The following is a 24,144-nucleotide window of genomic DNA, read 5'->3' on the forward strand; positions in this document are numbered from 1 at the left end:
CTAATTGTCAGACAAAAATTAAGACCACTTGAGTTAGTTCTCTCACCTCTCCCAAAAAGCCGGCTTTAGACAGACGCGAGCACAAGAAGAGAGAAAGAGAGGCAGTGCTACATAAAACTTATATCCTCCCTACATTAGCACATGATGTGAAAAGGAAAGTGGGGTGCTGGGAATTATAGTTCTAGGGTTCAAATTGTAATTACAACCCCCCCTCCCGTGATTCCCATGGGAAACAAGTATGTCTTCCAGATTTACATATCTAGTTTCCCCATAGAATAGGAACACATAACCAACTTATATCTCTAAAGATCTTCAACTAAAGTTACATACAATATTACATTTCCTATGGAGAAATTACAATAATTTGGGGATAAGAGGAAAATAAAAGAGAAATAGAACAAAACCAATGTTTGCTAGGTGCATTGACAAAAAGCCCAATTAGGGGTCAGTCCCCTTTGACATAAGAGTTTACATTCAAAATAAATGCATTCAATCCCCCACAGTTCAATTTCACTACATCCCAAAATTCATTCTGGATTCTTTGATGCAGAGTGAGGTTTCTGCAGGCATCTCCATGATGCCTTCTCCAAACATTTCACTTAATTGATTTGGGGAGGTAGCAAGTTTCTTATCCTAAAATTACTCCCAAACAAGAAAAAATGTTATAAATCTAGAATTAAATGGCAATTATACAATTCCCCCTGAGGAGGGTGTTGACAAAGACACAGATCACCCAGGGATACATGGCTAAGTAATGTGGTATGTGGATCAATTGTTAAAAGGAAGTAAAAAAAAACATTAAAAATAAAACAAATAGAAGAAAAAAGTAAAAATTAAATAGTATATAAAAATTCTGTGTAAATAAGTCCATAACAGGTCCTACAATCGTGGCTCAATAAAGTGAAATATGTCCCACAAGTCTGTAGGACCATTACAGCAATATTCACTTACCTGATCAGCAGTCAGGACTACAGAATATTACCAAACTATGAAAGGCAGAAAAGGAACTAGATTTTTGCAGCAAACAGGAAATAGCATTCCCTGGCCTGATTTATAACTTTGCTCTCAGGGATAGGGGAGCCAAGATGGCAGCTAGACTGAGGTACTTTGTCTGAATCTGGCATGGGCAAATCCTGCATCTGACATTGTCAAACAGCTGCTTCCTCAAACCCCAAAACAAGTCCTCTGTCTTGGTACAGATTCTCATCAATCCCACCAGGATTGGTTGGTCTCCTTGACCTTGTGCTTCTTGGCACTGTATAATGGCTCTTTTGTGATCCATTCTCCTGGAATCAGACACAATCATTAATCAAAGTCCTATAATATTTAACAATTAATGGCAGGTTTCCATTGTCTAAAGCTTTTGGGTATGCATTCATAATGGGCTAATGGATATCATAAATTTATATTAGTACAAAATAAAAAAATTAATACTGGTAACATATATTTCAAGAACAAAAAATGAGAGAAAAAAGAAAACAAATACTCTATTGTACGTAAAAGGAAAACAATAAATTTTTTAAAATTAATTTATTTAGTCAATTTAAAACATTATTCCTTGGTTATAATAATCACATTATTTCCCTCCCTCCACTCCACCCACCTTTCCCGCAGCCGACGTGCAATTTCATTGGGTATTGTGCCCTTGATCAGAACCTATTTCCATGTTGTTGGTGCTTGCATTAGGATGTTCATTTAGAGTCTACCTCCCCAGCCATATCCCCTTGACCCATGTATTCAAGCAGTTTTTCTGCTCCCACAGTTTTTCCTCTGAATGTGGATAGTGTTTTTTCTCCTAGATTCCTCCAAATTGTTCAGGATCACTGCATTGCCCCTAATGGAGAAGTCCATTACATTTGATTGTACCACAGTGTACCAGTCTCTGTGTAAATTGTTCTCCTGGTTCTGCTACTCTCACTCTGCATCAATTCCGGGAGGTTGTTCCAGTCCCCATGGAATTTCCTCCACTTTATTATTCCTTTGAGCACAATAGTATTCCATCACCAATTTGTTCAGCCATTGCCCAATTGAAGGGCATCCCCTCATTTTCAATTTTTTGCCACCACAAATAGCACAGCTATGAATATTTTTGTACAAGTCTTTTTCCTTATTATCTCTTTGGGGTACAAACTCAGCAGTGCTATGGCTGGATCAAAGGGCAGTCAGTCTTTAATTGCTCTTTGGGCATAGTTCCAAATTACCCTCCAGAATGGTTGGATCAATTCACAACTCCACCAGCAGTGCATTAATGTCCCCACTTTGCCATATCCCCTCCAGCATTCATTGCTTCCCTTTGCTGTCATGTTAGCCAATCTGCTAGGTATGAGGTGATACCTCAGAGAATGATTTGCATCTCTCTGATTATAAGAGATTTGAAACACTTTTTCATGTGCTTATTAATAGTTTTGATTACTTTAACTGAAAATTGCCTATTCATGTCCCTTGCCCATTTGTCAATTGGAGAATGGCTTGATTTTTTGTAAAATTGGTTTAGTTTTTTATAAATTTGAGTAATTAGACCTTTGTCAGAAGTCTTTGTTATGAAGATTATTTCCCGATTTGTTGATTCCCTTCTAATATTGGATACATTAGTTTTATTTATTTGTACAAAACCTTTTTAATTTGATGTAATCAAAATTATTGATTTTATATTTTGTGATTTTTTTCTAGCCCGTGCTTGGTTTTAAAGTATTTCCTTTCCCAAAGATCTGACATGTATACTAGTCTGTGTTCACCTAATTTGCTTATAGTTTCCTTCTTTTTATTTAGATAATTCACCCATTCTGAGTTTATCTTGGTGTAGGGTATGAGATGTTGATCCAAACCTAATCTCTCCCATGCTGTTTTCCAAATTTCCCAGCAGTTTTTATCAAATAGTGGATTTTGGTACTAAAAGCTGGGATCTTTGGGCTTATCACAGACTGTCTTGCTGAGGTCACTTACCCCAAGTCTATTCCACTGATGCTCCTTTCTGTCTCTTAGCCAGTACCAAATTATTTTGATGACCACTACTTTATAATATAGTTTGAGATCTGGGACTGCAAGGCCTCCTTCCCTTGAATTTTTTTTTATGATTTCCCTGGATATCCTTGATCTTCTGTGCTTCCAAATGAACTTTGCTATGTTTTTTTCTAATGCAATAAAAAAGTTTTTTTTTGGTACTTCAATGGGTATGGCACTAAATAAATAAATTATTTTGGGTAGGATTGTAATTTTAAAACAATAAAATTAAAAAAATAAAAATATAGTTCAAATTACATGAAAAAGTGTCAGCCAAGTAAAGGTGCAATACAAAGATTTCTCACCCCAAAATGAGATCCATTTCCTTTTTAACTCGGCCATGATCCACAGTGTGAGTGCAAATGATTTTTACCAAGTAACAGCTTTTTAAAGCAGTAGTTTAACAGGTAATGCACAATCAAAGAAGTACCAAAATCCCCCAAAACACAAGAGTCCATTTAATGACAATAGCAAACAAACCAGCTATCATTAGGATTCACACCAGTCTGTATATACTTGCTGTGTGACATTAAAAAAACAAACAAACTTTAAAGCTCATGGATACTTGTCATAAGTTCTCCAGATCTAGCCAATCTTTCAACCTTGGCTGAGGTATTTTTAGCAAAGTCTCTTACTGCTTCTATTCCAAAACATGACTGGAGAGCCCAGAAAAAACCTCTGTACTACTGAGGAAAACTTTTTGGGTCTAAAACATCACCAAGAATCTAGATCATTCTGGTGGAAGGGTAGAGTAAGCTGAAGAGTTACACATATATAAATCATCCAGAAGCCACTAGGCTCCTGGGAAATACTCCCTCTTGGGAGCCACCCAGAGGTACCATGCCTCCTAGGAAAATCTTCCCACTTCCCAGATGAGATTGTAACAGCTGTAAAAGGCATGTCTTTATATTTCATCCATTTCATTTTTATAAATGCAGATGTGAGAACAGTACTATAGCACTTCACTTCAACTACTAATGGACCCTTTATCTCTTGTTACAAACAACTCAAAGGCAGGCAAATGATAGATGTAGTGGTGCTACTAGATACCTGAAAATCAATTCTGAAGACCCCTTAAAACCAATTTAAAATTTTAGGTCATTAAATTCTCAAAAGGTGGAAAACAGTTTGATGGAGTCCATTCATCATTAACTATGTGACAATTAACAAAGACAAAAGGGCACAAAATGCCATTGAGGCATAACATGTAATTTTGATGGATCTGGTAGTAAACCCAGCATCCACAAGGACCTATAGTTTTTGCCACAGAAAAGGGTTTGTTCAGGTTGACTATGGGCTTTTACAATGGTATTTTCTACAGTCCAATCATATTGTAAAGTACAAATAAAGACAATATAACAACACATATAGCTAAATGACCAAAACACAGTAGCTGAAAATGACATAGTATAACAGAATAGTATAGATTAGATTAATATGTGAACTTAAAAAAATTAAATCTTAAAAGCAAACAATCAGCAAATACAATATATTTGACAAGATACAGGCACTGAATTCAAGAGTCCTTTTCTTCAATTCCAATAGCTGTGTTACAGAGACTTCACTATTTGGAGGGGAGCAAACTGAAATAGTTAACATCAATAAAACAATGGAGTCTGAAAAGGCTTAAAAATTCACCTCCAGACTCTTTAAGGTTCCTTCCCCTCCCCAGTATCATCATCCATCTAGATTCCTTTGGTCACACTTCTGGATTTCCCCACACCCACACTGGGCATAGTATGGATGAACACTAGATTGGATATGTTGCAGAGACTGGGCAGGCCAAAATGGCAAGAGGGTGTAGGGAAATGAATCTCCCCTGGGAATCTCAGGATTACTCAAGCTACATGCAAGGACAAGTGCACTCAGGAATGGTAGTAAGAAAACACACCCCAAAACTTTGACCTGTGCAAGCTCTGTAATGCTCTCCAGGAATGGGAGCTATTTGAGATAGGCAGGAAACTGGCCCCTGCTTGCAATTGTACTTATTAAGTTGGTTGCAAATCTACTTCCTGTCTGTAGGTGGCGCTAGCATTGTATGTACTGGCTAGGAGTAAAGGAAAGAGGTTTGGAAGAGTAACCTTCCTTCCCCTCTCCCCAGGGGTAAAAATGCCAGGGAACACGTGTTACCCAGTGGTAGTGCTGGGGTACTAGCTGAGGGGTGCCTAGACCCTGGTTCTTTAGACATGTGGGGGTTTAGGAAAGGCCTTAAAGAGAGAGAAAATTTTAGTAGTAAGATAAGGCTAAACTTTCTCAATTTAGCACAATAATTAATACCTTCTAATAACAACAACAACAAAACTGAACTGAAATTATTAACTTCCTCCAACACTCTGGGATTCTGGCCTGTGGGATGGCAGCTGGGGGAGGGGGACTCAGGGTTGCTTTCCCCAGGTGAAAGGAGTCAGGAGGGTTACATACTAATTGTTGCCTAAAAGAAACACTCAGACTTCCAAGGCAGCAGCAAGCACTCAGCTGTTAGCAATGTAAGGGAAAGGGGGAGGGGGTTTATTCTTTACCAGCCCCATGGAAAGTGGCTTGCAAGGACCCCAAGTTAGTGTCTGGTCAAATGTGGGAGGCAGCAAGAGCAACTGCAGCAGCCAGAGGAGCAGGAGTAGCAACAGCAATAGCAACAGCAGGCGGCAGAGGCTTTAAAAACTAACCTGTCTTTTTATCTATTTAAAAAAAATTGTTCTAGCAACTGTATAAAATTATGGTTGAGACTGAAAATCTAAATTTAAGTGGTCGCCAGGGGAAATCCCAAATAATAAAATACCCAAGTCATCTGGAATTTTTTATGGTGATTTAATTGATAGTGGAGGAGATTAAGGAGAAGGAAGGAGGAGTAGGTTTTTTCTCTCCCTCCCCCCCCCCCACCTGGCTAGTATCAGGTGGGGAGATCAGGAGATAAAGAAGTAAGGTTTTGGAGTATGAAGGAGGAAGAGTCAGCTGGAACTCCAGAAAAAAAGGGCTAAACCCAGATGCCCGAACCTGAATCAGCTCAAGGCAAACTCACCACCACCACTCCAAGATGTCAAAATGCCTAGCACATTGCCAGCCAGAGTCACCTCTCCAAGGAAAGATGAAGAGACCGGAAGTGACGTGCCTTATATAGACGGTTTTACATCACTTTTCTGCATCTCATTTTTACCAATGATTGCTTAGCTTGACTTGGGACTACCCAGGGTTCTGTCCGCTTTTTCTGCACGTCTGTTGCCTTTTTCTCAGATACTTAATCTTTGAGTTTTGCGTAGACCTTCCTAATATTGTTAAAATAAGGAGGGTGGGGAAAATGTGGACTTCCCAAGACCTGATTCTGTTATTCCAAGTATCTCTATTGTTATTGATCAGGAAATAGGTAAATCAAATCTTCTAAAAAACTGTCTGATTAGGGTGGAATAGTTTTAAAATTCACACAACATAGAGAGGAGCAAGGGTTCTAAACTCCAGACTTCTGGTCACCATAAATTAATGTCCAAAACTCCAAATATATTTAATAAAGTTTATTAATAATCACTTGAAGTTAAGGGAATAAAAACCTAATTATCTAATAAAAAATAAGACCATGTGAGTAAGTTCTCTTGCTTCTCCCCAAAAGCCTACTTCATTCAGCTGTGATCACAAGAAGAGAGGAGGTGCTACACAAAACTTATATCCTCCCTATGTCAGCACGTAATATGAGAAGGAAAGTGGGATACTGGGAATTGAAGTCCAGGGAAGCAAGGTCTAATTCCACTATTCTTACCTTTTTTTCCCCATAGTATGGATTCAGCTAGTTTTCTCGATGACTACTTCTAAACCCAGGGCAGCATACGCCAATGCTTGTTTTCAGGATTACCTTTTCATTTAGGTTCTGGCCATGCTGGATGTCCTGGAGTTGAAGCCTTATTACTTACCTTGGTTGAACCTAGTTATTGGGAGGGCTCCTTGCCCCAGTACCAGAATTTCCACATAAAACCCTTGATGTCCAAACTACTTAATGAGGAGGGATGCTATCTAGGATCTCTCTATATAATTACTGTTTTTCTTTTGCTTCTAGGTACTTTGATCATTACATTCTATGTTCCTGATGAGTGGAATACCTAGACATGTCTGGAAAGAGAAAATTTCCTTTGTAACTGCTCTTAAAAGATCTGTACTTTTTATTCCCCAGACATCAAAACAGAGATCTGGATTTTATATATGTTCTTCTTTCTGTCAACCTTGAAAAAATCTGAACAACTAGATAATAACTACCAATATAATACCAAGTCTTTAATCTGGACAAAGGAGACTATGATCAAAAACACTGTACAGGAACCACCACTCCGAGAGAGGACTACAGCCTTAGGAAAGGCACTTAGCAATGGTAATAACTGGGAATTTTCACTGATCTACAAAAAGTGGAGTGCTTAATCAATTTTTAAGGAGTAAAGAGATCAACAGACCTGAAATGTGAGTTCACAAATGCTTGGGAAAGCTGACATAGCCAGAGGTTAGAGTGATTGGGAGCTGACTAGATACAATTGGAGAGGCTAAGGTGGCTGGAGAGGTACTAAAAATTGGACCATTCTTAGATAATCCTGGCAAGAGTAATTGGAATTGTACTTGAGAGTTTATTTTCTTGTTGAAACTCAGACTAGGGAAGAATGTAAACCTAAATCATAGTTAATTGAATCTTTGTCTTTTGTTTGTTTTAACTTTCTGAGAACATTGTAGGGAATGAGTCAATATGGAGAATCTTTGAAAGAGTGTAGTTATGTCCTTCCTTCTTTTCTTATTTCCTTCCTTCTCTGCTTCCTTCCTTCTTTCTGTGCTTCCTTCCTTTTTTTTTTCTCATTCAACTATCTTCCCCTATGATCCTATGAACCAACTTGGTATAGTAGGAAAAAACTAGTCTCACCATAAGTCCTGAGTTCTAACTATACCTCTGTTCCTTACTATTTGTATGACCTTTAACAACTCATTTAATGCCCCCTTATCCCCCATATTAATATTGGACTTTGAGCCCTGCTTCTATTGCATACTTATCAAACCTCTGACACCGAGAAAGTAAAATTCTCTGTGCCTCAGTATTCTTAAGTATTGTCTATAAATTGCTATTAATTTTTTAATGTTACCAGAAAAATAATTTTAAAAGTTTAAATGTATATTATTATATTGAACATGATCCATTTCCCTCTTTGTGAAATGGAGATGATTATAGTGGTTATTCATGCCAGGGGTTTCTTGTGTGGATCTAATGACATAATAGATATGAAATCATTGTGAAAATGAAGTTTTGTTGTGGCAGTTTTCCTAGCCTGAGCTCCTTGAGAAGAATTTCACATTCTATTAGGTCTGTAAGACTCGGAGTCAAATAAAATGAGTAGCCAAACTGAAAGGAAAATAAGTTTAATTGGAGTGCTAAGGAAAATGACTTGGGTCAGTAGCAGCTTCAAGTTCTTAGGGAACAGATTGCTATTTTTTTTGACAACTTTTGGGGTTGGTTTATGGTAAACAGCTAATAATTGATATTCTACAACAGAAGTGAAATGGGTAGAAGTGAGGAATTTGAAGATCTCAGAGTCACAGGAATTGATAAAGATCTGAATTGTTCTTGTGGGGAAAATGCATTTCTCTGTGATTAACAGACAGAAGTGGCTTCTTTCAAAATGGAATCAGTCTGATTTATCCTATTGTTGCCAGTAAGTAATAGAATAAAGTATAGCCTGAATATTTTTACTGACAGAGCTCTATAAACTCTGTTTTTTTGGTCTTAGAGGTTTCCTTATCTAAGGAGATATTTCCTCCAAGATCACAGTGAGTGGGAAAGCACCTACCCCATATAAATTAAAAATCTAGTCAGAAGGTGAGAATAGAAGAGACAAGTTTATTCTTTTTTATGAAAAAGGACACCCAGCCTCAGAGAGGCAGAAATGCAAAGTTTAGGTGTAGACATTGTATAGGTACCTGAATCAAGACTTTCCCTCTCCCTCCTCTGTCCAGCCTCCCTTTGTCCAGACTTACAATATAGGTGTGAAGTCTACCCCAATCAGAAAATAGCAAGATACATGAGTTCATCACTTGAGAGGGGGTTAAGAATGTCACCCTAAATTTTCAAGACTAAGAAGAGTAAGGAGGTAACTGGCCTCCTAACTCTACTAGACAAATAATCACGAAGTCTGTGAAACAGAAACAGATTGTTCAACACATTCCATTTTTAATTGGGGGTGAGGGGTGTAAGCTGAGTGCTTTACCTTGAGGATCACACACTTTTATTTTATTTCACTCAATGGTACTCATTTTCATCCTTTCATGTGGTCTCTTCTGAAGGAACAACCTTTGTCCAGATGCTCCTAAAAGGCTTTGGTCACCAGACCAAGTCAGTGCTGACACCAGGCTCACAGAAAGATAGTACTTCTTCCTTACCATATAACTGTTTCCTCTCATTGTCCCTCCAACATTTGGCCTCCATCATGTAGTGTATACCCTCAGATAATGGTTATAATCTTTTTGTGTGGATCTTGGGCTTTCATTTATGCGTGGAGCATCCAGGGAGGCAACTCCCCTTACCAATGCTGATTGACAACTCTTCTGCAACTTATACTCTTTGAGAGTTTCTTGGGGCACTGAGAGAAGAGATTTTAAATGACTCCACATAGCAAAAAGGTATGAAAAATAGTACTTGAATGAAATTATTTCTGATTTTGAGCAAGGCTGAAACAAAAAGTTAAAAAAAAGACAATGACATATTTGAATAAAAAGGATATGGCTAAAATATCACTATCATACAAATACTAGGTAGATGCCTCAATAATTTCCTTATCTTTAGTCTGAATTTTGGGGCAGAGGTTGTTCTGTGTATGAACTATAGTTCTAAAGCTAGAGAAGAATCCTTAATATTTCATGACTCCCAAATTAGGGTCATGGATGAGGTAATAAGTCCCAGTCACCAGGCTAATATTGACATTTCTATGTCTCAGATGCTAGTTAAAGAATGCAACTGCCTGGTTCTAGCATTTCAATGTCTGATATTGATACTCTGATACCTTTGCTCAACTATGTCATCTTTTTGGTCCACCCATTGTCAATGATTTGAAAGCATTCTATTTGAACTAGCATGCCAAAGTCAAAACTTAGAAAAGAACATTCTGACTTTCCCCTAATTGGATCTAATTGAAGCTCTTCACTTATATACTTTGAGCCATCCAGCCTTGAGCATAGTACTAAGGCCACAACATAATTTCTGTGCCACAACATGAATTGAGAGTCAACGCTGTGTTATTACTAGATCCTAAACAGTAGACCAAGTTAAAGGCCATACTATGGACTGTGGGGCCAAAAGGGTTTCCAACAAATGGAAAACTGGAGAAAATCTATCTCTAAAACTTTTACAGGCACTGACCATATAATGGAAGCTCTAGCAGTGTCTGGTAGAGGACACTCAGGACACAAGGATACTGAGGAGCCATTAAACTTTAAGGTTAACAGCCAGGTCACAACTCTGACACAACAGGTCATTGGTCTAGTCCAATGGGCAGAGGCTTCAATAAAAAGTGGCATTGATCTACCAGGTCTTGTCAGTACTAATACCTAAAGGACAGGTGCCTAAGTTTGAATACTAGGACAATAATTCACTAATGGCTTAGCTATGAAGCCCAAGCCAAAATAAAGCCATAGCATCACCTTGAAAATATACGAGCTCACTCCTTCACTAGACATAGGTCACAAGACTGAGCCTACAATGTCCTCTGAAGCCCAGCTCATTATAAAGGTTAGGCCTGAGTCATGCAGTGAAGTTCATTTTGGGGTGTGATTCTTAGGCCACCACTCTCTTGGGTGCCCATAATCACACAATGGCCATTCTGTCCAGAAACCCAGTCTTCTGGACCTCATCTTCACTAGGTCTCAAATATTAAGCTAAGGACTCCAAATCCCAGACTACAGCACTGTTGGATCTAGACCACAAGCAACGTTATCTGGGGCTCTGGAATTGAATCTCCAATTAAGCCTTGCTTTTAGTAAGAGTACATGGGTACATCAGGCCCTTCCTGCCTAGACCAAACTTCCACTGGCCATAATGCCCCTTGGACCCTCATCAGTGACTCACTATGTATCTATCTCCATGTCTACCTCTATCTCTATCTCTATCTCTATCTCTATATACTTACTTTGTCCTGCATTAGTTCACAACTCCCTCTCCCCTGACTTAGATTACTGGGCAAAATTACAGGTGTGCAAGAACCCTCGAACATGCTTCCAAGTAGTTTGGAAGATGAAGCAACAGTTCCTCCAAATTAATACAACAGAACCTTGTCTCTACTAGGTCCAAGCCAACAAGTTGAAGCTCTGATAAATTCTAACCACCATTAGTCTGCACTGACCTCTGACCACTAAAATGAGGCTTAATTTTGATTCCAACACCATACTCAACATCATGCAGAATAGAGACATTCTATGGTGTTTAAAAGACATCAAATCATTCACCACTGGAGAGGGGATAACTATTGTTAATGGCATAACTGATCCTGTCACCAATGAAAAAGTAATCATATTTGTAGGCAGGTCCTCTGGCAGTGGAGGGATTGTTCCCATTTATCAAACATGGTCAATGGATGTCACCCAATTATATGATCTGTTTGTTTTATGCCTCCTGGATCTCATATAGTTGCCTTATTCATAATGATGGAAATATCTTTTCTTGAACACAATTATTGACCTCTTCCTCTCTGCTTGGCATAAAAAGAGAGGGCTGGAATGTGTTCAATTGTTCCGCTCATAAGGAGAACTCCATTTTAGCCTTTTTAGCTGATATTTCTGTCATCTTTGGGGACTTACCTGACTGGCCATTCCTACTCCTTGATGATCACACATCTTGCCCAATCGTAGAGCCTTAGAAATAACAGTTAATAGGGAAACAAGAGTTTGGGGAAGAACACAGCAGTAATAGGTATCTTATAAAGCAAAAAAGTATTGGTGGCAAGAAGCATAATTTCAACAAGGATACAATAAAAAAAATAGATTGATAAAGATTGATTAAATCTTATGAAAGATGATAAATGGACAAATAATTCACAAAAGGTATAATTAAGTATTCCAAAGCAAATGAAACTGAAACAAAACCTCCAAAGAACAAAATGTCCCCCCAGAAATGACAAAGAAGCAACTCTTAGATGCATCAGAATGATTAACAAGAGTAATAACATAATTAAGTGAAGAAGTCAAAAGAAATAAGAATGGGAAGGACAATAGCCAAGAAAGAAAGCAAAGACTTTAGAATTAAGGGAAAAGACACTTTACAGAATAGTAGCTTGAAGCCAAAATAAAATTAATTGAATAAAATAAAAACACCAAATTGGAAGGTAGGATTTTCCTATAGAAGAAGAATTCTTTACATGATGATAAGATTGAAAAAGATAATCTAAGTAGTGTGTGCCTTCCAGAATAAAAAAATCATGGAGAAAAAACCTTGAATATCACACCTTAGGAAATTTGCCTAGACATTTTAGAAGGTGGCATAATTTACAGAACCATAGAATACCAAGAGAAACTGCAAGTTTAACCCATCAAGAAACATCGTGATCAAATTTCAAAATTGTTACAATAAACAAAATATTTTATCGACATCTAGGAAATAGAGTTTTTCCCCAAGTAAAATCAATTAGATCATGAAATTCCTCCTCACTTGTAAGGAATCAAAGGGGATAAAAAAATGCAATATTCAGAAAAGCAAAGAGGATGGTTTTTTATTTCCTATAATATTTCCTGTGAAGCTTGGTGAGCTGAATATTTTATTTTTATTATCCCAGCTAAGTAAAAAATTAGATACTAAGCAAAAGGGAAGAATGTGGACTTTTTTCTTTCCAAAGAAATGAAAAACGAGTAGCAAACAACACAGAAACTCGAAAAGACAGGTTCAGAGAATAATGGAAGATGGAGAAATAAATCTTTTCACACTTCTAGAGTTAGAAAAGTCTATGAAATTTGAGCTTTGGGATTTAAAAAAATGATATTTTTAAAAGCAACTAAGGGATAGGGGGTTAAAAATCATGGGAAGTATTTTATAAAGATAATTTATTATTTCAGGGACAAAATATCTTATTCTCTTATGAAGAAACTATATTATTGGAGGTGGGATAGTACATGTGACAGGCCTGTAAAATGCCCTTTTGTGGGTTCACAGAAAGGGTACAGGGAGAGTTTAGGGAGAGACCCACCCCTGGCTAGCCACTGGAGCACAGTCTGCTGGAAATCGGGTTTCAGCTCACCTCTGGCCTGCAGTAAGAGCTGAGCTGAGATTCGGTGGAGTGAGAGGGTGGCAGAATGTGAGCTCAAAAGGACAAAGAAATGGGATGAGAGCAGAGAGAGACAGAGAGACGCACAGAATCTATCAGACACAATGAGTCAAATATATGGGAGCCTAGGGGACTTGTGAGTGGATTACAGATTCTAATTTATTGAGGATATAGGCACAATATTTATACAGTTTCTATACTCTAAGATCAAAGGAAAATAATGTATCAAAAAGAAGGCAACATGTTAGAAACTTACCTTCTTCCGTGCCAGAGTACACAGATGCATGAAGGAGTACCTACAGTTCATCAATAGTAATCTCCAAAGCTTCTTTTGGTCTATTACCACTGACGTAAGAATTTCCTAGAAGTGCAAAGGTACCAGGATATAGCTGATATGTAGAAGGCCATTTCGTCCCTGAGATAGAGCTAGTCAGGATGTTCTGAGTCAATTAAGAAAGCCAGGTGTTAGTGATTTGTAGGCCTGCAAGGTCTGAGGCACATCTATCTGCACGTAGTCTTTCCTGGCTGCTTTTGCCTCAATGGGCTTAGAGTGTCCTTATGGACTTGTCAATACAGAGGAATTTCCAGTGAAGAGAGAAGAAAGTTAGGACAAGGAGGTCTGGGAGAAGAATGTTCAGAATTTTAGAGGACTTGTAGAAGGGAAGTTTTTCTTCTTCTTCTTTAGGGGATAAGGGAGAAGTAACATTGTATACAGAGGGAGAGAAAGAATAAGGTCCAAGAAGCAGAGACAGAAGGCACTAACCAATATTTTAGGATAATTCTATAAAAATGGGAATGGATAGGGCAGGGATTTTCCAGTATAGGATGGACAAGAAGTTTTTCCAAGCATCTATTATATTTCTTGGAACCACCTTCCTTTAAGAGAGAGGAAATGGTTAAAAACTTGGTGGTCAATAGCTCAGGAAGGGATAAATGGGAATGTGAGGAGGTGCAGACATCCTAGGTGTATGTGCTATGAAATTAAAAATGAAACAGGATTAAAATTAAAGCCCTGGGATTTGATGGAGAAGGGAAAAAACAGGAAGAAAAGGAAGAGAGACATACACGTATCCATCCACATAGAGACAGAGAGATACAAAGAGCCAGATAGAGAATCACAGATGGGACATCAGAGAGACAAACCGGTTAGAGAGAGATAGAGAAAAAGATAGACAAAGAATATCAAAGTAGCACGTAGTTTTAATAGCATAGGGCAGATTAGAAGCAAGAATAAAGTTTTTATCATTTAGAAATCAAAAGAGCCACAGATATGACAAAGAAAGGCCAAAAAAACCAAAAGCTGATATGTGATAGCTTAAGATACTGAGGAAGCACAGTTTTCTGGATGGATACCTAGACAGAATCAGAAACATTAGTTTTAGTCTCCACTCAGGCATTTTAGTAGGTATGTAATTTTGGAGAAATCACTTGATCTTCTCTGGGTTTTAGCTTCCTTATTTGTAAGATAGAGATTTTGTAATCTGCACTATCAACCTTACAAGGATGTTGTTAAGATTTGAATGACATAATATAGGCAAAGAACTTTGCAAACATTAAGATGATACACAATTTCCAGTATTTGTTATTATATTCTAGGCTAAAGATTCTTACCCTTTTGTTTGTTATTGACCGCTTTGGTAGTTTGGTGTATCCTGTTTCCCTTCTAAGAATATATGTGGTTTAAAAAAAATTGAAATAAAATACATTGGATCACACAGGAAACTATGTATAATGAAATACAGCAATTTAAACATAAAAGGAGAAAAAAACATTCATAGACCCTTGTTCTAAGAAATCATACAAAGAACATTTTAGAAGGAAGGAAAGTTCAATGATAATGGGTTCAGAAGAAGATGCATTTTATGGAAAAGACTGCTAGAAGTTAATGTCATTGAAATTAAAAGGATAGGGACATCTAGGTGGCTTAGTAGATAGAGAGGAAGGATTAGAGATGGGATGTCTTAGGTTCAATCTAGCCTCAGACACTTCCCACCTGTGTGACCCTGGGCAAGTCCCTTAACCCCCACTGCCTAGTCCTTACCCCTCTTCTTCCTTAGGATGGATACTTCATATCAATTCTAAGATAAAAAGTGAGAATTTTTAAAAAGAAAAAAAATTAAAAAAATAAAGTATGAAGTATAGGGAAAACTCCCTTGGTACCCCATTCTTTTCTGAAATGTATGAGGGAATAAATGAATAAAGAAGTATTAACTGCTTACTTAATGTGTGAAATATTGCAATTAACTCTGAAGATACAAATACAAGAAAACAATTAAGTACCTGCTCTCAAGGAACTCATATCCCAACAGGGTGAGACAATGTATATAGGCAGGTGCATTTACAGGTCAGAGGAAAAAAAAAAACCACAGCAGTCCTTAGAATGCATCTTTTTTAGTGTCATTTATATTGATAAAAACCATATCCATTTCTGATAGTTAACTATTTTTTTTAACCCTTACCTTCTGTCTTGGAACCAATACTGTGTACTGTGTATTGGTTCCAAGACAGAATAGTGGTAAGGGCTAGGCAATGGGGGTCAAGTGACTTGCCCAGAGTCACACAGCTGGGAAGTGTCTGAGGCCAGATTTGAACCTAGGACCTCTCGTCTCTAGGCCTGGCTCTCAATCCACTGAGCTACCCAGCTGCCCCCCTGACAGTTAACTATTGAACAATGTCAAAGACTTTAGGGGTGAGAACTTTATTTTCTGAGTTCTGAATAGGTGATGGCTAAGAAATGCAGTTTGCTCTTCCCCATCCTGTCCTTCAAGTTTTAGTATATCACAACACTCAATAGCCCAAGAAAGCTGCAATGGGAATGACATAAATCTTTTCCCCAGAAGTATGGTAGGATCCAGCTCTAACTTAAATCTGAAATCAGGAAATAGTCTGAAATAATGGACAAAGAAAAAAAAAAGAATGGACAAACATTAGGAGCTATTATGGATATAGGGAAGCTCAAGATACAACTGTAGAAGATACTGATTTCAAAACATCTATAAGGAAAACCTCAGAAAACACATATGCACACATACACACACATATGCACATGGAGTTTGGCTATAAACTAGCTAGAATTCCTGGAAGAGATGATGTAAGAGGTTATTTCTAAGAATTAAAAATGCTTTTAAAAATGAAACGAGAGTGCTTGAGAGGAAAAAAATGAGGAAAGCATGAAGAAGGAATAAGAAAGGGAATCAACAACTTTCCACAAAAGGCATAAAACCTTCCCTGACCAACAATTCTCTGAACATTAGAATGGCCTGAATAGAACGTAAAGATTCAATGAGATAACAATATTAAAACAGAATCAAAAGAGAAAACAAACAGAAGAAAATGTAAGATAGATCATATTTAAAAATATACCAGAAAAACAAGTTGAGGAGGAAAAAAATGTAAAGGTAATTCTAAGATAAAGAACAACAACAATGGGCTAGATATCATATTTCAAGAAATCGTAAAACCTTCCAGATAAATACAATTGAATACTATTGTGTTGTAAAATAGTAATGAAGCTGCTGGAGAGTAGGGTGGACCCATAGGAAGTCTATCTCCAGATAGACTTGCAAGTAAATTCATTGAATTGCTTAAAGAGCAATTAATTCCTACACTATAAAAATTATCTTCAGAAACAGAGAAGGTAAAAATGCCTTATAGTAGCTAGGATTTTTACTTGCTGTTGTTCAGTTATGCACGACTCTTCATGACTCCATTCAGGCTTTCCTTAGCAAAGATAATGAAGTGGCTTGCCATTTCCTTCTCCAGTCCATCTTAATGATGAGGAAACTGAGGTAAATAGGGTTAAGTGACTTGGCCAGGTTTCACATAGCTAGTAAGTGACTGAGACTGGATTTGAGCTCAGAAGGGTGAGTTTCCCTGACTTTAGGGCCTGGCACTTATATGTTATATCACGTGGATGCTCATTAAAGAAAATAAGATGCTTTCAAGTTAGACAGGTTATCATGGAAAACTCTATAATGCTATACAATAAATTTAAGGACATATTTTTACCTGGTGAAGGAGATTGTTATTACACAAGACAAAAGAATAGTAAAAGGTCCACATAAGAAGCTAGAAAAAGGAACAAATACATTCAAAGACACTGAATGGTGGATCAGATGCTCAAGATAATAACCAGCCACAGCACACTGGAGACAGCAATGAAGATATGAAAAATTTGCAAAAAAAAAATACAAATCCATTTAAGAAATGTTAAACTGCTTTTATTTTTTAAACAGTTATAGTCATTGATTATTTTATTATATGTTAATGTGTACTTATTGGTAGTCAAGAATTACTTTTTAAAAATGTCATTCATATAACTTCTTTCCATGTTCCCAAATACCATGTTTTGTTTTGTTTTGTTTTGTTTTCATTGGTTTTTTCCATCTTGTATTTGTCTTACTACTTCTTGTGGATTCTGTAAGTTAAGTTTATAATAGCAAAAATGTTGCTTTTGTTTAGGAATTCTCAAGTCACTTTATTTTCTAGCAGTTAGTATTAATCTTGCAAACTCCATTTGCGAAGTTTTCCTGCTTTGAGACAATCTAAATTATGCCTTTATTTTTCAGCAGTTAGATAACCCAGATAGGAATTTGGGAAGTGGTAAAATCATATAAGGATTCTCTCTCTTCCTCTCTTCCTTCCTCCCTCCCTCCTCTCATTTTTGAAGCAGTAGTTGGGCATAGCTTTCTGAATGAAACTGGATTAAATAAGCGCTTAATTATACTATAAGAAAGAAGTAATTTAGAAAGTTAATAGAGGTTAACTGTCAAGTCCAATATGAAATTCTTATCAGTAATTAAGATTAAGTAGAAAGATTAGAGGCACTTCATCAATAATATTTGATGGGATAGAGAGTGCTTTCTTTATTGAATTAAAGTTTACTAATAAATACTCAGATATAATATGTTCTAAATTTAGCAATTTTAATATTAACTAAATTATAACAATTTTAAAAACTTTGATTATATAAACTTAGTAGAGGTGTTAACATCTAAATAAACCCCCTAAAATAGAAAAATTTAAAGGAACTTAATGTTGTAAAAATGTGAATGAGGAGAAATTTCTGGAAAAGTATGAAGAAGAATATTAAGGTAGAACACTAATTTCAGATGCAATGCTCTAGATTGTACACTTTTAACTGTAATATTTCAGGATTTATCAGTAATACTTTAAAAAAATCCATATAGAAAAGCAAAGTATAGGTTAGGACTCAGCTGAATTCAAGTCAAAAAACTTTAAAATAATGCCTCAAATCAAATTTTGGAATATCAGAGATGAAAAAGTCAGAGGGAGACCTTTTTCCAGTCTAAGATATCTTAGGAGATGTCCAGGAGACATCTATACACAGGACAAGGGGCTAGAGAGCAGCAGAAGTGTGTCTTGGTGATCTCTCCAATAACAGTAGCAACAGCAGAGATAGTAGTTTTGGAATCTCTCACCCTGAGATAGTAAGGGGGTTGGACAACTGGTCAGAAAGACAGGTGACACTTTTCTGGCAATAGATGCAACTGGTACTGTTTGGTAACTCTATTGCCCATAAGCAATTTTGGATCTCATTTCTAAGGCAGAGAGGAATGTTTGTGATTCAAGGGAGCAGGGACCCTGTTCACAATTCCAATACCAAGAGGAGCACTAATTCTCATAGCTTACTTAGGGGACCCTTTCTAGGTAAAGACCAGAGTGCAGACCAGGGGAGCAGTCACCATACCACTCTCAGGATTATACTAACTTATAAGCATTAAAAACTTGCAGATTCCTAGAACTATCAGCACAAAAGGACCTGAAGTTTGGCACAGTGTCTCCCCACCTGTAGGTGAGAACAGCCCAACTTTTAACATAAAGTTCAAAATGAAGAAATAGTCTGAGAAAATGTGCAAACAATAACAAAAAGAACCTGACCTTAAAAAGCTTCTACTGTGACAGGGAAGACTGAGACATAAAACTAAGAGGCATAAAAATTCAAGGAAGAAAAAATCCTTGAAAGGTAGAATGTTAGCGTTCATCCTTTGTTATTAAAAGAGGACCAGGCATCATGGGATAATATCTTGACTTGAATGTGAATTGGATTTAAGTGAGGCAGAGTTGTACAAAGTCATTAGCCTCACTCTCTTCTAGAATCATCAAAGACAAGTTGCAAGACAAAAGTCAGATGACTGGTAATGGCTGGGGGTACAGTGGGTTATCTTGGCATCTTTGATATCTGACCAGGCTTTAGGTGCTCGACAGTGCCTGCTTCATCTGTCTTCATGGCCTTTGGAACAAGTTCTCATATGCCCATATTGTCAGGAGAAGTCTTCATGTATTGGGGGTAAATATTCCCCTAAGTTACTAAAGGGCTTAAGGTTATCAGTTACCCTCTGCTGAGATGTAGTCCATCTGCTGAGATTGCTTTACCATGGTGGAGCCAATGCTCATGTTATAGATTCTTGGAACCAGAGATGAGAGTTGGATGAAAGGTAGATGCCAAAAGTGAATGAGCAGACCTATAAAGGACTTAGCAGGAATTCATACCAAAGGTGTTAATCTTATCTTCACATAATAGGCCAAATGTAAAAGAAGGTACAAAAATTTGCTGAAGAAAAGGATTTTTAAAATTTTAGAATTGGGCAAATGGAAACTAAGATGTGAAGAAACAAAGCCAAAGAATAATAAAAAAAAAAGAATGTGAATATCTCATTGGAAAAACAACTGACCTAGAAAATAGATCAAGAAGAATTAATTTAATGTGCCTGAAAACTATGATAAAAAAAAGTGTCTAGATATCACATTTCAAGAAATTGCAAAGGAAAACTGCTCCATATTATTAAATAGTAAATATTAAATAACAAACATATTGTTAAACCTAGAGGATAAAATAGAAATGAAAAGAATCCACTGATCATCTCCTGAAAGAGATCCCAAAATAACTTTCAGAAAGATTATAGCCAAATTCGAGGTCCCAGGGTTAGGAGAAAATATTGCAAGTAGGCAGAAGGAAATAATTTAAATATAGTGGAAACACAGTCAGGATTACACAGGACTTAACATTAACATCTATACATTAACATAATTTAATTTCTATTGTGAAGGGTCAGAAGGCTTGGAATATGACATTTTAGAAGGCAAGGGAACTAGTATTGCAACTAAAAATAACCAGCAAAATTGAATATAATCATTTCAGGGTAGGGGTGGAATAGAGAATGGAAATTTAATGATATAGAGGACTTCCAAGCATTCCAGACAAAAAGATTAGAGATGAGTAGAGTATTTGAATTCAAGCAAAAGATTCAAGAGAAGCATAAAATGAGTAATTATAATGGATTCAATAAATTTAATCTACTTGCCTTCCTTTATGGGAAGATGATATTAATAACTCATAAGAACTTTAGCATCATTAAGGCAATTACAGTCTATGTACTGTTGACTGTCACATGCAATTGTTTTTTTTTTTATTTTTACTCATTGGACCTGAGATAATACCATCATAAAAGTCCACAGACAAGTTAGACACAGTTTTGACTGACACATTGTCATGGAATGTGAAGTATGAATTTTAATTTTTAAAATTTTATTGTTTTTCCTTTTATTTGTAATAGGATTATTTGATTTTGTTAGTCCTAATATCTATGCATACCCAAAAGTTTTAGACTATGGAAGCCTGCCATTGATTGTTAAAAGTCATGGGACTTAGATTAAATAATGGCGTCTGATTCCAGAAGAAGAACTAAAGAACCATTATTTGTCCTACAGACTTGTGGGACAGAAATCACTTTGATTATAGTGCCCTGATTTAAGAATCTGTTTTGGGCTTATTCTTGCTTACTTAGAATTTTTATATACATAGACTTTGAGAATCTCCCCCTCCCCTCCATTTAATTTTTTCTCTTCTATTTGGATTTTTAAAATGTTTTTGATTTTTTTTTGAGAATTGATTCATACACCCCAAACTCAACTATGTATCCTGAGTTGATCCTGGTGTTAGTCAACACATGCCTTGGGGGGATTGAATAATTTTCGCAAAATCCAAGATTTAAAAATTTTTTGAAAAATAATTTCTGGAAAAGAAGCTCACTAACTCCCTTAATCAAGAAAATGAACTGTTTGGAAAAGATGCCATAAAGAAGCCTGCAAAAAACAAACACTGCATCAGAAGACCCAGAATAAATTGAACTGAAGGGATTTGAACACATTTATTCTGAATGTAAAAACTCTTATGCCAAAGGGGATTGCCCTCTAATTGGCTTTTTGTCAATTTGCCTACCAACCATTGGTTTTACTCTCTATTTCCCCTCTTATCTTCAACTATTGTAACTATCTCTTAGAAAGTCTAATATTGTATGCCCCTCTAGCCAGAAGATCTTTCGAGATATAAGCTAGTTGTGTGAAATGATTCACTGGGGACACTAGACATGTAAATCTGGGATATTTCAATGTCTCCTAATAGAATCATGGGGGAGGGGTTGTGAAGAGAGAATTAGAATCTTAGTTTATTTTTGTGTAATCAATTGGCAAACTTTAATTTAATCAAATTAAGAACTTGTAGCACCCCTACTTAGTATCTAGCTAACCATTAAGAGAACTCACAAGTCACTTACTAGTTCACACCCTCAAAAGCCACAAGCACTGCTCCACTTTGGGCAGTACTAGGCAAATTGGATGGCTGTGATTGGTTCCCATGAAGTGGAGAGAGATAGGAAGTGACTTGAAAAAATGACTATAAAAGGCAAGTCTGAAAGACAAGACTCACTCTTTGCTTCCTTGGTTCTTTGGCGAGGAGACACTTTCTTGGTTTGTGCTTTGGTAGGACACTCTCTTTAGCATGAGTTCTGTTGAGATTCTCAGTGGTCTTAGACTTGTGTGTGCTGAAGGTGCTTGTTGGTTTTTCAGCATCTCCTGGCTCTTTGGATTTCATGGGAACCAATCACAGCCTCCTAATTTGCCTAGCACTGCTCAAGGTGGGGCAGTGCTTGTGACCTTTGGGAATGTGAACTAGTAAATGACTTGTGAACTCTCTCACTTAATGGTTAGCTAGGTATTAAGTAGGGGTACTACAAGTTCTTAATTTGATTAAAGTTTACTGACTGATTACACATTAAAAATAAATTAAGAATCTAATTTTCTCTTCACAATACACAGAGTACATGAATGTGAGTTGATTATGTTGGGATGATCGCCAAAAAAATAATGTAGGTTTGAAAAAGAGGGATGCATTAGGAGAAAGGAGAAGGGAGAGGTAGAATAGGAAAAATTTTATCATATAAAAGAGGCATGCTAAGAAGAGTTTGTTTTTTACAGTGGATGGGGAAATGTGGGTTGTTGGGTAATACTTGAACCTCACTCTCTTCAGAATTGGCTCAAAGAAGGAAGACTATATGTACATACTCTATCTTATCCAATAGGTAAATAGGAGGGAAAGGAGATATGAGATATGGATTGTAGGAGTGCTGATATAAGAGAGGATGGATTAAGAGAGACTGTGACTAAAATCAAAACAGATTTTGGAGAAGGGGCAGGGTAAAATGAGAAATATAAAAAATAGGACAGAAGGAAATACAAAATAATCATAACTGTGAAGATGAGTGGAATGAGCTGGCACAAAAAAAAAATGGAAGCAGATAGCAGAATACATTAGAAATCAGAATCCACAATATGTTGTATATAAAAGACACCCTTAAAAAGAGACACATAAGAGAGTTAAAGGGCTGAAGCAGAATCTATTATGCTTTAGCTGAAGTTAAAAAAAAGACAAGGGTAACAATCATGATCTCAGATAAAGCAAAAGCAAAAATAAACTTAATTAAAAGAGATGAGCAGGGAAACTACATTTTGCTAAAAGGTACCATAGACAAATAAGTAGTTTCAAAAAAAATTAACAGCAAGTTTCTCTGAGAAAGGCCTCATTTCTTAAATATATAGAGAACTGAATCGAATTTATAAAAAAAAAAAGCCCATTCCACAGACATGAACAATGGGTTTTAAGAAGAAATCAAAGCTATCCTTGGTCATATAAAAATGCTCTAAATCACTATTGATTAGAGAAAGGCAAATTAAAACAACTGAAGCACCACCTCTAGAGAGGATGAGGGAAAATAGTCACATTAAAGAATTGTTGATGGAGTTGTGAACTTATCCAACCATTCTGGAGAACAATCTGGAACTCTGTTCAAAGGGACATGGAACTCCACAAACCTTTTGTCCCAGAAGTATCACTAGTAGGGCTGTACCACAAAGAAATCAAAGAAAAAGGGAAAGAATCTAGATGTACAAAAATATTTATGTAAGTTGTTTTTTTTTTGTGTGTGTGTGTGATGGCAAAGAATTGGAAATTAAGGGGATGGTCATCAATTGTGGAATGGCTGGACAAGTTTTGTGGGATATGATTGCTACTGAATTTTCTTCAGTATAAGAAATGACAAGGAAAATGGTTTCAGAAAACCATGGTAAGACTGGATTGAAATGAGAGAAAAATGAGAAAAACTTAAGATCATTTTGCACAGTAACAGCAATACTGTAGTGATGATCAACTAAAAAGACTTGTTATGCTTTTACATGTATAATCCATTATTGTGGAGGGAGAAAAATCTGGTATTCAAAATTCAAAAAGAAAAAAGTTAAAAAATAGATACTATTTTAAACAGGACATACAGAAAATAATTCACTATTACTACTAGGTGATTTAATGCCAGCCATTTAAGTATAGTTCTCTCTTATGAAAATAATTTTTTTAAAAAATCACATAAACTAAAGAAGCAAAAAAGCCCATTTCCGTAAATCTTGATGATACCCTTAATAGAATATGTATTTTTGTTCAAATTTTTTTGTTAAAAAACTTTAATAATGAGCTTGAAATATCCTTCTTTATATGATCCAATAGAATCACACACTCACACAGTACTCAGATTATTAA

Source organism: Monodelphis domestica, chromosome 4 (genome assembly GCF_027887165.1).
Source record: "Monodelphis domestica isolate mMonDom1 chromosome 4, mMonDom1.pri, whole genome shotgun sequence".
Classification (NCBI taxonomy): Eukaryota; Metazoa; Chordata; class Mammalia; order Didelphimorphia; family Didelphidae; genus Monodelphis; species Monodelphis domestica.